General features: G+C 42.9%; 1 protein-coding gene across 4 annotated transcripts in view; it reads right to left on the reverse strand.

Moving 5' to 3' along the window:
• RUSC2 (RUN and SH3 domain containing 2) overlaps nucleotides 1-12042 on the reverse strand; it is a 29455-nt gene extending 17413 nt beyond the window's left edge. The window contains exon 1 of one of the 4 annotated variants that reach the window (XM_014531481.1): nucleotides 11961-12042. The gene's annotated coding sequence lies outside the window, so the exon portion shown is untranslated. Of the gene's footprint in view, nucleotides 1-4871; nucleotides 5295-11960 lie in introns of those variants that run through there. The other 3 variants (XM_005883988.2, XM_014531483.1, XM_014531482.1) reach the window with 3 other exon arrangements.
• Between the last annotated feature and the right edge of the window lie 4641 nt (nucleotides 12043-16683).

The following is a 16683-nucleotide window of genomic DNA, read 5'->3' on the forward strand; positions in this document are numbered from 1 at the left end:
GCTAAAAGACAGTAACAAATGTTGGTGAGGATGTGGAGAAATTGGAACCTCAAACATTGCTGCAGCAATGTAAAATGGTGCCATGCGGCCACTTTGGAAAAACAGTCTGGCAGTTCTTCAAAATGTTAAACATAAAGTTACCATATGAGCCAGCCATCCTACTCCTAGGTATATACTCAAGAGAAATTAAAACATATATTTACACAAAAGCTTGTATATGAATATTCATAGCAACATTATAAATATGTACAGTAGCCAAAAAAGTGGGAATACAAATGTCCATCAACTAATAATAGATGGACATAATGTAGTATATACATGTAACAGAATATTATTTAGCAATAAAAGGAATGAAATACTAATACATGCTATAGCATGAATGAACACTAAAATGCTAAGTGAAAGAAAGCAGTCATAAAAGGCTTCTTTGTGTGATGTTGTATGAGTCCATTTATATGAAATGTCCTCAACAGGCAAATCAACAGAAATAGAATGTAAATGAGTAGTTGCCAGGGACTGGAATCCTGGGATGGGGAATGACTGCAAATGGGCATGGAGGTTCTTTTTGGGGTGATGCAAATACTCTGAAATTAGACAGTGGTGATGGTTACAAAAGTCTGTGAACAAAATCAAAACCGGAATTTTATGGTATGTCATTATCTCTCAATTTTATAAAAGGGTGGATTCTATGGCATATGAATTATAACTTAATAAAGCTGTTATTTAAAATTGATGTTTCTATCTCTCTCTCTCCTTCTCATTTCCTCTCTGAGATCAATTAAAAAATATATTAAAAAACAAACAAAAAAGTTTTAAGATTTATTAAAAGAAAAGAAAAGAGAGGAACAGCCACCTTAAAGTGTGGGTTTTTTAGAGAGAGGTAAAATGGATTTTTTAAAGTTTTGCTATGAGATCATTTTCCCTTCACTCCTCCCATCTTTTCTATTCCTTTGCCGAGAAAACTTTGGGCTCAAATACATATGCCACAAAGATAACAGAAAGTTGGCAACACCCTAAAATTTCAATAATAGTCCATTTAAAAATGTACAGAACAGGATATCATTAAAATAATGTTGTGTTCATATGACTATTGACTTGGGAAAATGTTCACAAAATATTAAGTGAAAACAGCAGATCACAAACAGCACTACAGTCTGACGCCATTTTTGTAAATAAATATATCTAAATCCGTCTTAGTGCAGGCTGCTATAACAGTACCTCAGACTGGGTGGCTTATCAAAGGCAGAAATTTATTTCTCACAGTTCTGGATGCTGGGAAGTCCAGCATCAAGGTGTCAGCATGGTTGTGTCCTGGTGAAAGCCCTCCATTGGTACATACTGGCACCTTCTTGCTGTGTCCCCACAGGGCATAAGGGACAAGGGCTCTCTTGGGAGCTTGCTTTATAAGGGCACTAATCCCATTCATGAGGGCTATGCCCTCATGACCCAATGACCTCCCAAAGGGCCCCCTCTTACTCTCATTACCTTTGGGAGTTAGGATTCAACATATGAATTTTGGGGGACACAGACATTCAGACCACAGTGGTATGCATGGAAGAAAATTCAAAAGCATATACAACAAATGTTAACAATGCTTATCTCTGTTGAGTGATTTTGGATTATTTTTAATTTTATTCTTTTGTTTTGTCTTTATTTTCTAATTTATATATCATAAATACCCATTACGTACATAATTCAAACAGTTTTTTTCCCTTTAAACACCACAGATACCATGGTTCAAGGGTTGAGGAGGGGGCTTCCCTTTACATATGGTACTAGGTTTCCCTAGGACCCAGGCCATAATCCAAGGTCTGGACTAACAGGAGCATAGAAAACTTTCTTGTACATATAGTAGTAATTTAGTACCTATGGGCTACAGCCATCACTTGATTTTCAAAGAATATTCCTCCCCCTTTTAAAGCACCATTTTCAAGAGGCATTCACAAGTATATACACATAAGAATTTATGATTCTGACACACAAAACTATTACTGGGTCATACATGCATTCAAATGGAAAAACATAGTGACATACAGAGTCTAGACAGAAAGCTGATCCTCTCAACCAGGGACAAGGAACAAATGGATATGGAAGGTGATGAAGAACCTTTGGCTGGAGGGCTCTGACAGTTGTATTATAATATCATGTTTACATATCTGTCTCCCAGACTGTCCTTGAGCTCAAAAACTGTGATACAGCTAACTCTGTGTCCCCAGAACCCACACATAGTGCTTGGAACACAGTAGGTGCTTGGTTATTTGTTGACTCCTATTTTATCCATTTAAAAATTGACTTGTCTTTTTTTTTTTAAATTGAAGTTAGGAGTTTTTAAAAATTTATTCTGGGATATAAGCCTTTTTCAGGTTTACAGGGTGTTCCTCCAAAATGTATACACACTTTAAGAGCTGATAGCTTAATTTTGAAAATGAAATGTATTTTAATAAACACTGCCTTTATAATTACTCAAAGTGTGTGCATACATTTTTGGGAGACACCCATTATGTCTTGAAAATATCTTCTCTCAGCCTGTGGCTTTGCCCATTTGTTTTCCTAATGGTTTTATTTATTTTTTCAAATAATAGAAACTTTTTTTTAAAAGAAACTTTTAATTTTATGAAGTTTCATTAAGCCTTTTTTTTTTCTTTTAGGGTTAAAGCTTTTTATGTCTCATCTAAGAAATCTTTGCTTATCCTAAGATCATAAATAAAATTTCCAGTTTTTTCCCTTAAAGCTGTATAATTTTAACTTTTCATTTAGGTTATACCAAATCTTATTTTAAGTATAAAAGTCTTTCGCTGGTTTATTTTATTTTATTTTATTTTATATTTTTGTATCTCAGGGGTCTTACTCCTTCCTGATTTCCACACAACCAAGGGAAATGCCTGCCAATCATTCCTCCATAGACAACTCGAGTTCAGCCAACTAAGGTGAAGTTCTGTAGGCATCTCATGAGATTTTATATCCATGCGTCCCCCACCCTCAAACTTTCACACGCACATTTTTATGTATGTCATCTCACTGATCCTCACAACTCACCAAAGTGGGCAGAACCACTCTCATTTTAAAAAATAAGGAAATCGACACCCAGAAAAATAAAATGACTTGCCCAAGATCACCGTGAGTAAATGACACAATTAAGATGGGACTCAGGAATCCTAGTCTTCGACTTTTTTTTCTTGCTCAGTTAAGAATGTAATGAGAATATATTGTACAGGTGACTTATTTCAAATACCACAGAGCACATTTAGCAAGAAGACATCTTTCTGACTTCTTTCCTGGGAGTGACTTGTTTGTCCTATAACAAGACAAGTTTAATACTGTGGCCCATGAGCTCTAATAAAGGTGAAGAGAAAACAAGGAGGTGGAAGAGCTCTTTTCATAAGAGCTTCTTAAATAATTTGCATTTACTCACTTTTCTTTTTCTAATCCCACTGTCCCTTTCATATCACTGCCCCAGGCTCTAATAACACTCCTCAATCCCACCTCTTGCCCTAGTTCCCAGCCCTCATGTCTCTGCCCCATTCACAGTTCCCCAAACCCTTTCCCCTGCTCTGAAGTTCATATTCCTCAGTGCTTCCTGGGAACTAACACCTTCCTACAACTTCCCAGTATACTCCTCAACCATATATGTGCATAATTAGGATATTTTCCCCATTGATTTCTAGAGAGAATGGGAGGGAGAGAGAGAAACATTGATGTGAGAGAGACACATCGATTGGTTGTCTCCCGCACATGCCTCTATCGGGGCTGGGGAACCTGCAACGGAGGTACATGCCCTTGACAGGGAATCAAATCCGAGACCCTTCCGTCTGCAGGCTGACACTCTAACCACTCAGCAAACCGGCCAGGGCTTAGCGTATGTTTTTGAATCTCCCACTAGGGTGGTCAAAGGAAATGAGAATTTAAGGAACTCCTTCTATCTGCTCAGCAATAGGGTAACTCTGGGCAGGAAAATGTTCCTAAACTTCAAAGACAGGTTTCCCTGACTTTGATCATCAGCATTTTCAGCCACAGAACCCCTCCCCTCTTTCCTTGGCCTCCTAAAGGAGGATGGGGAAGACAGCGGTGCTCAGCCGCTGCTCTGCAGCAACCTGACCTTGACCTGAGGCCCCAGGAGGAGCCGCAGTAGGACCGATAACCTTTTTCCTGCCAGGGTCCTCTCTGGGGCAGGAATGGAGGGAAGAGAGCAGGAGGGTGAATTCGGGAGTGTCAGCTTACGCTCAGGTCTCTTCCTGTTAGAAATCTAAGTCTGTATAAGAAGACTGATTATAACCCGTCAGGTGCCCTGGGCATTACAGGGACTGCCTCCCCCTCCTTCCCCCACACTGTGGAGCCTCTTGGTCAACATTCTTTTTCACTCCATCCATCCTTATGGAGCCTGGTGGTTCCCATAGTGCCAGCCGATACGGTATGTGTGTCTATGTGCATGTATGCATGCGTGGAAAGAAAGGATGGGCTGCATGCTTCCCAGCCCTTCCTCTGGAAAGCTGCATGGATCCTTGCTTATTCTCCATCATAAACATACAACGGTTCTAGCGGTGTCTCCTCCCATTAAGCCTTTGTTTCTAGATCTGACCCCCTCCGCCGGACCCGCACTATAGCAGCTTCCTTAGAAATGCCCAGAAAGGAAGGAGAGGCTCTTCTACTTCTACACACACACACAAAGCATTAGCCCAGCCTCTGCTTCTACCCATCTCTGCACCGCAGCCCAGACATATGCATGGATGAGCTCGTCTAATGTCTGCCTCTCATGCTCGATCTCACTCTCTTTTTAGGAAGGACAAAGCCAACCCTAGAAACTAGGGTCCAAATGTGCTGATCCGTTATCCTTCGATGGCGCCCGCCCCTCCCCCAGCCCCGCTGAGCCATACCTCTGTAAGGAGCCGCGCGGAACCCCAAGCTGCTCCGTCTGCACTCCGACCAAGCGCTACCTTGACAGTTCCAGCTGAGGGACCACACAGCGGGGACGGGGCTGGTTTCTTAAGGTCTGATTTCTGTTAATACAATGGCATCCTTGCTAATGCAAGGAGGCTGCGCAATCCCAGCCCCAATATCCTTGCTGCTGCCGCTGGTGCTGCGGTGACGTTGCTGCTAAGGGAAGGGGGGAGGGAGAGGAGCAGGCGTGCCCACAGCACCGCTCAGCCTGCCTCCCTGTCAGTCCCCGAGGGCCTTCAGCCTAGGGAAGGGGGAGGGCAGTCAGTCGGCGCTGCGAGATGGGAACTCTCAAGGCAGCAAAGGAAATTAGGGAGAACACTGGGCCTAGCTCCTCTCTTGTCCTTAAGAGTCTCAGGAAAAAGTCTGGGCAGAGGCTTAGAGTTTCCTTCCTTCCTGCGGCCCCTCCTTTTAGATTTTAGCCAGAAGCCTCTCCCTCCTCTTTTTGCCCACTCTGAATGACTTCTTGTTTTCCAGCTTTTTCCTTTCACTGGGATTCCAGACTAGCCTCAGGGTGGAGCCGCCAGCTGGGCGGGGGTTCCTGAAGCCCTGAAGGGAGGCTGCAGGGACCAGCAGTCACACCAAGTTCAGTCTCTAAGGAGGGGATGCCCGTCTGGACTTAGCCTCTTAGTCTGTTTCAGAAAAAAAGACGGGGTCAGCCCTAGCCGGTTTGGCTCAGTGGCGGACTGAAGGGTCCCAGGTTCAATTCCGGTCAAGGGCATGTACCTTGGTTGCGGGCACATCCCCAGCAGGAGCTGTGCAGGAGGCAGCTGATGGATGTTTCTCTCCCATCGATGTTTCTAACTCTCTATCCCTCTCCCTTCCTCTGTAAAAACACTGGGTCATAGGCAGGCTTCTTCTACACACAGGGCGGTGGTGAGCCTTAGGACCAAGTTGGCTGCAGGGCTCCTTCCTAACACAGGGTCTGCAGGATCTTCAGGGGGTCTGCCAATGCAAATGGAGTAGAACCGTCCCCTCTCACCTCATCAATCAGTTTTTGGTCAGTGCTGAGTAGGGTCTGTGGGGAGGCAGCATCCATCCAGGCCAACAGGGTGGGGAGCCTATTTTCTAGGGAAAGGAAGTGGTCTCCCCTAGGTCAGAAAAAAAAAAAATCTCTTCTGCCTGTAGACCGATAGAGCCCTTTAACCCTTCCCTGCTTCACCCTCCTCAGGTTCTGGGCCAGGTTTGTGGGAATCAGTAAACAGGAGAGAAGCCACAGCCAGAGCCAGTTACACAGTAAGTAGCAGCGTGTCTCTGTCCACTTCATGCCACTGCCCCCTGCTGCCACCCCTGAACACAGAGGTGGTCTCAAGTTGGGCTTGGCCCCTAAGCACTAGCCCTGCGTAGGGTTCCTCCCAGTGTTGACCACTATCTGGACTCCATAGCCATGCCCTTGGATTTCAGGTCACTAGAGAGAAGGCTTGGGTCCACTGGCCAGGAACATAGCAGCCACCACACAGGATCCAGGAGAGATAGAGTTCCTTTCCCCTTATTGCTTCTTCTATATCCGATGACAGTGGTCGGCAAACTCATTAGTCAACAGAGCCAAGTATCAACAGTACAACGATTGAAATTTCTTTTGAGAGCCAAATTTTTTAAACTTAAACTATATAGGTAGGTACATTGTTATTAACTTAATTAGGGTACTCCTAAGGCTTAGGAAGAGCCACACTCAAGGGGCCAAAGAGCCGCACGTGGCTCGCGAGCCACAGTTTGCCGACCACTGCCCTGTGAGACTCAGAATTATCCAAAACCTACACGGCCCAGATCATCTCCTCCATCAAATCTTCACTGATCACCCCAGAGCCAGAAATTATCTATCTTCTGAACCTATGGCCTCAGGTTGTTGATTTTACAGACAAGAAAAAACACACAAAAAACCCTACAGAAACCAGGGGATCAATATAGAATTGCCAATTTCTCATATTGCCAAGTAGCATCATTTAAAAACACACACAAACCTTACATCAGCCTGGCTGGTGTGGCTCAGTGTTGAGCTTTGAACCAGGAACCAAGAGGTCACTGGTTCCTTTCCCAGTGAGGGCACATGGGTTGCGGGCTCAACCCCCCAGTAGGTGGTATGCAGGAGGCGGCCGATGTTTCTCTCATCAATGTTTCTATCTCTCTATCTCCCTCCCTTCCTCGCTCTCTAAAATAAATAAAATACATATTTACAATGACACACACATTACATCAACTATCATCAGAAACTAACACCAGTCCACGACAGGTTTAAGGATTAAGGAAATCATTTCTCACTTGACATGGCTATCATTCTTTTTTTTTTGCATTCTGCCTAATGTCTCTTAAAGACTGCACATTCCAAGTTATATTCATCTTTGTATCCCCAATATTCAGTGCATAGGACAGTACAATTTTTTTATTTTGTGTTCCTTATAAAACCTAGCACCATGCTTGGTATATAGAAGGTGGTTAGTCATAGTCTTGTTCAAGAAGAATAGTCCAAAAAGAGATGTGCCTTGAGTGTAAATGAATGTGTGGTGGGTAGTTCTGACTCAAAAAGCTTGGAAGAGAAGACCCCTGCTGTTCATGTAAAAAAAAAGGTCAATTTTAAAAAGGTATCATTAAATATTGGGGATCAATTCATAAATTATATAAATGTTGAAGCACTATGTTGTACATTTGAAACTAAAATAAAATCATATTGGATGTCAAAAACAAAAAAGAAAGCTTAGGAAAAAAAAGAATAACTCTTCATGACCTTGAGTTAGGCAACACATTCTTAGACAATAAAAAATAGTAAGGTTAACTTCAAAAAAATTTAAAACATTTCTGCATCAAAGGACACAATCAAGATAGTGAAAACACAACCCACAGACTGGGAGAAAATATTTGCAAATCACATATCTGATAAGGAAATTCTATCCAGAATATATTAAAAATTCTTACAACTCAACAATAAAAAGAGCATAACCCAATTAAAATATGGGCAAAGGATCTGAATAGGCATTTCTCCAAAGAAAACATACAAATGGCCAGTAGTACATAAAAAGAATCTCAACAACATAGTTATTAGGGAAGTGCAAATGAAAATTAAAATGAGATACCACTTTACCATACTAGACTGACTAAAATAAAAAAGACAGACAATAACAAGTGTTGATGATGCAGAGAAACTGGAACCCTCATATACTGCTGGAAGGATTTTAAAATGGTGTGATCACTTTGTCTTTTATCTTAGCCGTCACTGGCATTGTCAACCCAGGAACCTCAGATAATTCTCCCTTTCTTTTGTTTTCAACACCAAGATTCTTTAAAAAATGAACTATGTTAACTCTTTTTTTTTCCTAACCAGAATCTTAAGCACCAGAAGTCTGCCTTCTTGTAATACTTGAAATGTCTGAAGCAGTATAATTTTTGAACTTACAATATTTAAAATGTCTGACACTTTGGGTGGTGAACATATAATACAATATACAGATGATGTATTGTAGACTTGTATACCTGAAACCTATTTAATCTTATTAACCAGTCTCCCCTCAATAAATTTAATAAAAATTAAAAAAATAAGATGGCACATCCTATATAATAAAAGGCTAATATGCAAATCAACCGAACGGCTGAACGACCGGTCGCTGTGACAGGCACTGACCACCAGGGGACAGACGCTCAATGCAGGAGCTGCCACCTGGTGGTCTGTGCGCTCCCTCTGTGGAGCTGGGCTCACAGCTGGCGAGTGCAGCAGTGGTGGCGGGAGCCTCTCCCGCCTCTGGGGCAGTGCTAAGGACCCCTTGGGGGATGTCTGACTACTGGCTTAGGTCTGCAGGGAGCGGGCCTAAGCCAGCAGGCGGAATCCCCCAAAGGGTCCCGGACCGTGAGAGGGCTCAGGCTGGGCTGAGGGACCCCACCCCAGTGCACGAATGTCGTGCACCAGGCCTCTAGTTATTGTATAAAGAGCAGTGACCAAATATAGTACAAATTAATCCTTTTATTCATTACAAAAACCTATTGAAGTTGCTTCTTCTCTGAGCCTCAGTTTGTTTACCAATAAAATATGAATAATCATAAAAAATAAAATAAATAAAATGTCTGACACTATTTACCTCACATTACTATAATAATGTTCACTGCAGTATTACTTACAACAGCAAAAAAAAAACACACACCCACACAAAACAAAACAAAACAAAAAAACACCTGAAAATATTCTAAATATCCAATAGAAAAATGGATAATTAAATAGTGGTCTAGCAATGCAATGGAATATAGTGGAACGATAGAAATTATGTTTATAATAAATGTTTTCTGGTATAGAAAAAGGCTTAAAAGAGAATTAACAAGTAGGATATCAAATTATATAGACCTTTGCTACTTTCATTACAGTGAACAAGATATTAAGGGACTCCCTTGTGCAAAAAAACTAAATTCTGTATAACATATACTTCAAAAAGCATTTCAGGACTCAGAGTAAAGAGGAGAAATTTCCGAGTCTGCTTCCCCAGCCGGGGGGAAAAGTCATGAGCAAGGGGTCAAGTAAGCAAGGGGGAGGACCAGAGTTCCTCGTGGGCCAATTTCCCCAGCATTCTAATTGTGTGGTCAGAATGACAAGCTTTGGACCACTAGAAAGGTGAGGCAGCTAAATCCGAGACTCCCACATTAAGCTGAGACCCTCAAAAGAAGCTCAAGTGAGCCAGGACTGGTGGTTCCCTACAACTTCTGGCAGAAGCGGAAACCACTCTTCTCTGGAGGAAAATAGCCCCAACTACGTTGATGGGATTCTCAAAATGAAAGAGCAAGCAAAAATTAGTTTATATCAAAGATCATGAATGTACATGTAGTCAAGATACTATGAGCAAGTGACAGAGCAAACAACAAATAATACATTTAAATTGCAAGAATTTCAGATACTGAGAATGTCAGATACAGAATACATATCAGCTATATAGGAAATGTTTTGAATAAAGGATAAAAATCTCAAAGATAACCTAGTAGCAAGAGATTATTAGAGAGATCCGGGGGTAGTGAAAATAAAACATATACGAATATAATCATTGGTTACTGAGCATTCCTATGCCTGGCCCAGCCTATTTTATGGGGAGTCACTAGGTGATAAAAAGGATGTGGAGAATAAGGGGAGATACATCACACCTCCTGCAATGGATCTAACAGTAGCCTACTCAAAACAGTGTGTGAAAGTGCTCTACAAACTATAAATGCTTTACAGAAAGGCTAGCATCCATTGATAATTTTTGACTGAATTGGTTATTTACTCTGATGGTTGAAAGATAATGATTTTCTATTATTCCTGCTACATTTATTAGTTGTCATTCTAATGTAAGAAAGATTTACCCCTCCCTCCCTCCCTCCCTCCCTCCCTTCCTTCCTTCCTTCCTTCCTTCCTTCCTTCCTTCCTTCCTTCCTTCCTTCCTTCCTTCCATTATTTATTTGGTATCAGTACAGACTCTGGGATTCCTTTTTTAAAATTCAATGGGTCATAAACTATTGCTGATATTCTTGATTTTGATGCTCCAATTGTCCAGATTTGGCACTATTTGCTTTTATTTTTTTTCATTGTGAAGAGCTTTTCAAAATTACTATTTATTTTGGAATCATTTTTAGAAAAGTTGCAGAGATAGTTCAGCATTCCTGAATGTGCTTCAACCAGTTCTCCTAATGCTACCATCTTACATAATTATAGTACATTTGCCAAAACAAAAAGTTAACATCGAGTACATTACTATTGACTAAACTTGCAGGCTACTTGGATTTTGCCAGTTTTCCCATTAATGTCCTTTTTCTATCATTTGACTTTTAAAAAAATCTAAATGTATTTAAAACTTTCATTAATTAAAAAACAAAATAGCCCGGCCAGTGTGGCTCAGTGGTTGAGCATCAAACTATGAACCAGGAGGACACGTTTCTATTCCCAGTCAGGGCACATACCTGGGTTTTGGGCTTGACACCCAGTGTAGGACGTGCAGGAGGCAGCCAATCAGTGATCCTCTCTCATCATTGATGCTTCTATCTCTTTCTCCCTTCTTCTCTAAAATCAATACAAAATATTTTAAAAAAGAAAAAGATCTGCATTTCCCACATGAAGTAATTTTGAAAATCACCCAGGCTAATTTTCAGTGAAAGCGCAGTACTAAAAAATACATAATCTATGCGGTCTTAGGCGACCTCTGTCCCTAGTCTTTCCCAATAATCACACTGCTTACCTTTAACGTCAGGATGTTCTTTGGAAATCAACAGGAAGGACTTTTGCTTGTGTTGACCTAGTATTCTCTACACCAGCAACAACCTATGTTAGGTAACTCCTTTTAGACATGTTTTCATCTCAGACTGCATGATTGATTCCAACGAGAAAAGTCAGAAGTGCTCAAAGCATAACAAATCAAAATAAACTATGATACACTATATACTCTTCTCTGATCTAGAAGCTTCCCAAGGTCATTAATTAATGTCATCTCAGGAGTCAATCAATCAGTCAAATAAACAAGCAAGCCACAAGTACTGTGTGGCTCCTACTGTGTAGAAAGCACCATGATGGGTGTTCAGGATTAAAAGCCCAACTTGAGTGGCTCAAAATTTTGTCAAAATCATTGCCAACATGCCTCTGGAGAGGGCTAGGGCAACAAGAACGATGTTTCAGGATGTGAGATAAGGGTTAGTGCAATGGTTTCAAACTTTTTCAGCCCCAATACATAAAACAGAACTACTCTGGTGGAAGGAGGGGAGGCATAAGGCCCAGACACTCCAACTCTCGGGCCTAGAGGAAGAGATTCTGAAAACCTGGACGAAGGCAAGACTGAGCATGGCTGGTTGGGGTTGGAGAACTGGGGGCTGGGACAGATGATTAACTGTTAGAAAGCGTCTCTTCTCTTTCTTCATGGCTCTCAAATCAAGTATGTTTGGGAAATGATGTCGATTAGTTGCACTAATAACAAAACTTACTTCTGAGTACAGAAATGGTCCTTCTGCATGAATTTGGAAAATCCGTTTGTAAACTGCCTACCAAAGTTCTATGTGTTTATGGGCTGTAAGATTTGATGGAGACAAGTACTTACCTCTGAAATGTGTTGAAAGATGCTGAAAGAATGTGGAGATTTAAGAATTCGTGGTAATAGTGATCCTGGGGTTGTCTGGGCTGAGTTGCAGGGAAAGAATAAACAGGCTGTTAGATGCCTGAGAGCACCTGGCTATGGCACCAGGAGTCTGGTTCTACAAATGGAGTAGCAGCCACCCTCCAGGAGCTCATCTGCCTTTCCTCCGGGTTGTGTGTAGCTGCTCGTAGCTGAGGAGGCCACTGTTTTGAACTGTGCTATGCTATTTTGGACTAATAACAAGTGAGGCCAGCCAGCTGCTGGGAGTGTGGAAAGAGACCCAGCCTGAAGGGCTGTCCTAGACACACCCAGCTGCTTCCTTATCAGGCCTCTCAGATACAGAGTCCTCTTTCCAAGCACAGAGCTTGTTTTGCTGTTGGCTTCTCAGCAATGTTACAGAAAGGTTCAGCTAGAAGTTGATTCCTAAAAGTCAATTACCAACATTCTAGAAGAAGCCTGGCTCTAAAGTAGAATGGGCTCCTTCCTAAAGCCACCTGGTGTGGGCATGTCTTCTTTTCCCCAAGTTTATCTCCTCTCTTATGAACTGGAAAGATGCAGGCATTTTTAATGCAGTCAGAACCACAGAGAATATCCAGGGGATGTGGACAAAAAGGGGCTGCATGCTAACCTGACTAACTCAGGGAAGGCCTACATGGCGGTCTTGCAAACTCAAGAGACCTAAAGTAACTACAAAGGATGGTGTAGTCATGTCCTAAGCTGCTATCTTTCCTGACAAAGATCAACTTTGATCTTTCCCGAGCCTATTGTCTTTCTGATGTAAGATAACATACCTGTGGAAAGTCAGGGTAACTTGTAACTTCCCTTTTTGCAGACCCCTCAGGGCAGAACAAATGGCACCGGGGTGCAGACCACAGATTCCCTCATTGTTATTGTCATCTGTTAATTGTTGACTGTCAACTATCCTGCACCCACCTAAGAAAAAAGAAGTCTGTGTCTATCATTTTACTTTTTATCCAATCCCAGAGGTTTCCCCACTGTGCTTTCTCCCACCTCCCTAATCTATCACCAATTGAGTTCATGTAACCCACTTTCGGCTCCTCTTTTGATGGTCAAGTATAAAACAAGGTGAAAAAACCGTCTTTCTCGGGAGCATTATCTGAATATGTTGAGATTCTGCTTTCCCCAAGTGTAGGCAGTTTGGCTCAAATAAACTCTCAAGAATTCCTTACAGATTTGAATGTTTCTTACGTTAACAGGGAGGAACCCCAACAGGTTCCAAGCCTTTTATTTCTTAGGCTCAGCTATGCTTGAAGCTCCAAAGACCCCAATTCAATGGTGGAGACTGCATCACTGGGAGTTACACCCAGGAAAAGAATAAACTAGAAGCCACTGACCCTCACTGAGTTGTAAAGGGTTGCTTCCCTTTATTCCATAAAAATCTGACAATAAACTCAACTTTGTCCCAGGGTCTCTCTGCTCAAAAGGGGATTAAACCTAGAAAAAAAATTCTTCTCTTCCACTGATCCTGCCAGCAACTGTATGCCTTTCTCCATTAGGTCAACCATTTGACTCCCTCCGTAGCCCAACTCATAACACCTATTTGGAAGCAGAGGGCTGAATCAGATGACCTCCGAAGGTCCCTTTAAACTCTTTTACAAACCAAGTCAGGTTAAAACCTGCGGCCCAAGGGAAGGTTCTCGTGCAGGGTGCTAATAGTTGTCCTCCCTTTCGTCCTCCTGCCTTTCAACATATAAACACACACACACACACACACACACACACACACACACACACACACACACACTGCTTGGCTTCCAGCTGTACAGTCATAAGTCTCTAGAGGTTGAGAATTTGCTGTAAATCCCATTTCTTTGGAGGATGTACATTAGGGAGAGAGAGGAAGACTACAGAGAATTAGGAAAGATTTAGTTCCTGCCTTGACAGACTGAGTTCTTCAGATGAGAGGATGGAGGAAGCAGCAGTGAATGAGGCCCACAGGATAAAGAGATGGACAAAGAAAGCCTCCTAACGCTAGGTGTAGAGAGCAAAGGGACCAGAGACAATTAGCAGGAGGGGGTGCTGAAAGGCCTACCACAGGCTGCTGGGCTTGGATGTAGTTCTCAAGTGTGAATTTGCAGGAGTGAGTGAGCGGGCACAAAAGAGGCCCTTACGCTTCTCCTTGACTGTCATGTGGTCAACTCGGTGAGGGTCAGTGGCCTCTAGCTTGCTTTGCCTTTGGTTGTTCCTTTTGGCTCCAGGAAGCAAGGCCAGTGTTCTTTGCTTCCCCTCCCCCCAGGCACTGGACTGAGGCCTGCGGGTTGGTAAGCTGCTATCCAATCAGCCTGTCAGAAGTGGTAAATAAAAGGCCACATATGCACAGTGAAGTAGGGTATGAGAAGAATTTAGATTGAATTACACAAGCCAGTTGTGGAGACAGGGTGGGGAGATAGAGAAAGAAAAGAGAGAAGCCCTTCAAGGAAATATTTTCATTCGAGCACACGCCTCCCTCGGTGTGACTACTAGACACCCTCAAAGCCTTGCTCTCCTAGGTTCCAGTCTGGACTTTTTCCCAGCAGAGGAGTCACTGTCCCTGAGACTCCTCAGAGTCAAAGCCTTTCCCAGAGGTGACATATCTCCCAACGAGGTGACAGTCTCCGTGTCCAGCTCACCGTGTTCGTGACAGCACTGGGGCGACCTTACTAGCAGGTGGCAGCAAAGACTACTTCTGTGTAGTTATTTGATGTTTGCTTCAGTTATAGGACTAACTAATGTGAGAGTAAATTGATGTTTACTTAAGCAAAAGATTTTCTAAAGCAGGTGGCTGGGTCTGGCCTGGGCCCTGCGCATTCAGGAACCTAGGTTCTGTATGATTCAGAGCATGGATGTTGGTGCAGATGGGTCTGGGTTCAATTTGACACACTGCTTGGCGGCAGTGGACTTTGGGAAATTACTCAACTTCACTAAATTTCCGCTTCCTCATTTGTAAAACTGTCATGATATTTCCTCTCAAAGGCTTGAGGTAGAATCGAATAAGATATTGCATGTAAAGTGCCTGGCATAAGGTAAGTGTTCAGTCATGGTCAACTATTATTATTATTTCTTTGGCAGAGGACCCATGGAGTCCTTTCCTCTCTCCTTTCCCAACTTCCCAGAAAACCTAAAGGCTCTAGGTCCAAGGAACCAGCAGGCAACATCTCTTTAAAGGAGCCAAATGAGTCCTAGCTGATTTTGTTCAGTGGTTAGGGCATCGGCCCACAGACTGAAGGGTTCCAGATTCGATTCCAGTCAAGGGTACATACCTCGGTTGAAAGCTTGATCCCCTGCCCGGTTGGGGCATGTGCAGGAGGCAATCTATCGATTCTCTCTGTCTCTCTCCCTCCCTCCCACTCTCTCTAAAAATCAATGGAAAAATATCCTCAGGTGAGGATTAACAAATAAAATAAAATAAAATAAAATAAAATAAAATAGCCAAAGGAAATGGAAAGAGTCATGTTCCTTTTTTCCCTTCCCAGCAGTATGACTGAGTTAGTCATCCTGTGTCAATTATACTCTGGACTGCCAGGCTGGCCCTGGGAGCCGAAGGCTTTCCCAAACCAAAGATACTAATTCATCTCTAGTATTACCTGCTGTGGGGCATGCTCCCAGACTAATGGTGCTTCTCCAGGGGCCCCAGATCAGATCCCATTAGGTGTAGCAAAGAAACAGTCTGATCCCAAGCTGGCAGGATAGGTCTGTCCAGGCTGTTGTCTGCCCATCACAGCTGCCTGTGAGGCCTATGGGTTAATAATAGCAACTCTGATGCCAATGGATTAAGACAGCACTGTAGGAGGTGTTTATTTTTACACTCTGGCGTCAGTATCAAGTTCTACTGGTTACTGCCCAAATCTAGGGCAGCTTCCTGCTATAGGAGTGGCCCCAGGCTTCTTCAGGATGCTAAGCTGGATTCTGAGGAAGCGAGCCTGGTTGAGAACAGTTCACTATTAACAGGGACAGGGAAGGGGAAAGGAGAAGAGCTGTCATATGTCTAGTTGTCTGGTCCCAAGGGACCACCTGGATGTCAGGTGAGTGTTTTTTAAAAAAAATATTTTTTTTATTGATTCCAGAAAGGAAGCGAGAGATAGAAGCATCAATGATGAGAATTACTGATCGGATGCCTCCTGCACGCCCCACACTGGGATTGAGCCTACGACCCAGGGATGTGCCCTGACCAGGAATCAAACCGTGACCACCTGTTTCACAGGTCGACGCTCAACCGCTGAGCCATGCTGGCCGGGCTGAGAGCTGTTGTTTATAGCATTCTCCTGAGTCAGGTAGGCCCTGTACGATAAACCTAACACATTGCTTTGGAAGGGTGAGCGCGCGCATGCGTACACGTACACACACACACACACACACCGGTTGCAGTGAAAGAATCTGAATAAAGTCAAGGGAAGATTGGTATTCAACTTCCAGAAGCTCAGCCTTGTCATCCATTAGTCCAGAGCTTTTTAGCAGGTGTATCAAACCCCTTGAAAACTGACTTGTCCAGAACTTCTTTCCTAGACATGACACAATAGGATAGAAATGCCAAGAAACCAGCCCTCATGTGGTCAGGAGCCAGTGTCCAGAAGATTTTTCCCGAAAGCCTCTTTATCCCCAAGTCCTAGACACTGGGGTCCCAGAGGCCTTACACTTTGACAACAGTACCTGGAACTCTGTGGATATCCCACTCGTTGCCCTGAAAGGC

The sequence above is a fragment of the Myotis brandtii genome, unplaced genomic scaffold, assembly GCF_000412655.1.
Source record: "Myotis brandtii unplaced genomic scaffold, ASM41265v1 scaffold806, whole genome shotgun sequence".
Taxonomy (NCBI): Eukaryota; Metazoa; Chordata; class Mammalia; order Chiroptera; family Vespertilionidae; genus Myotis; species Myotis brandtii.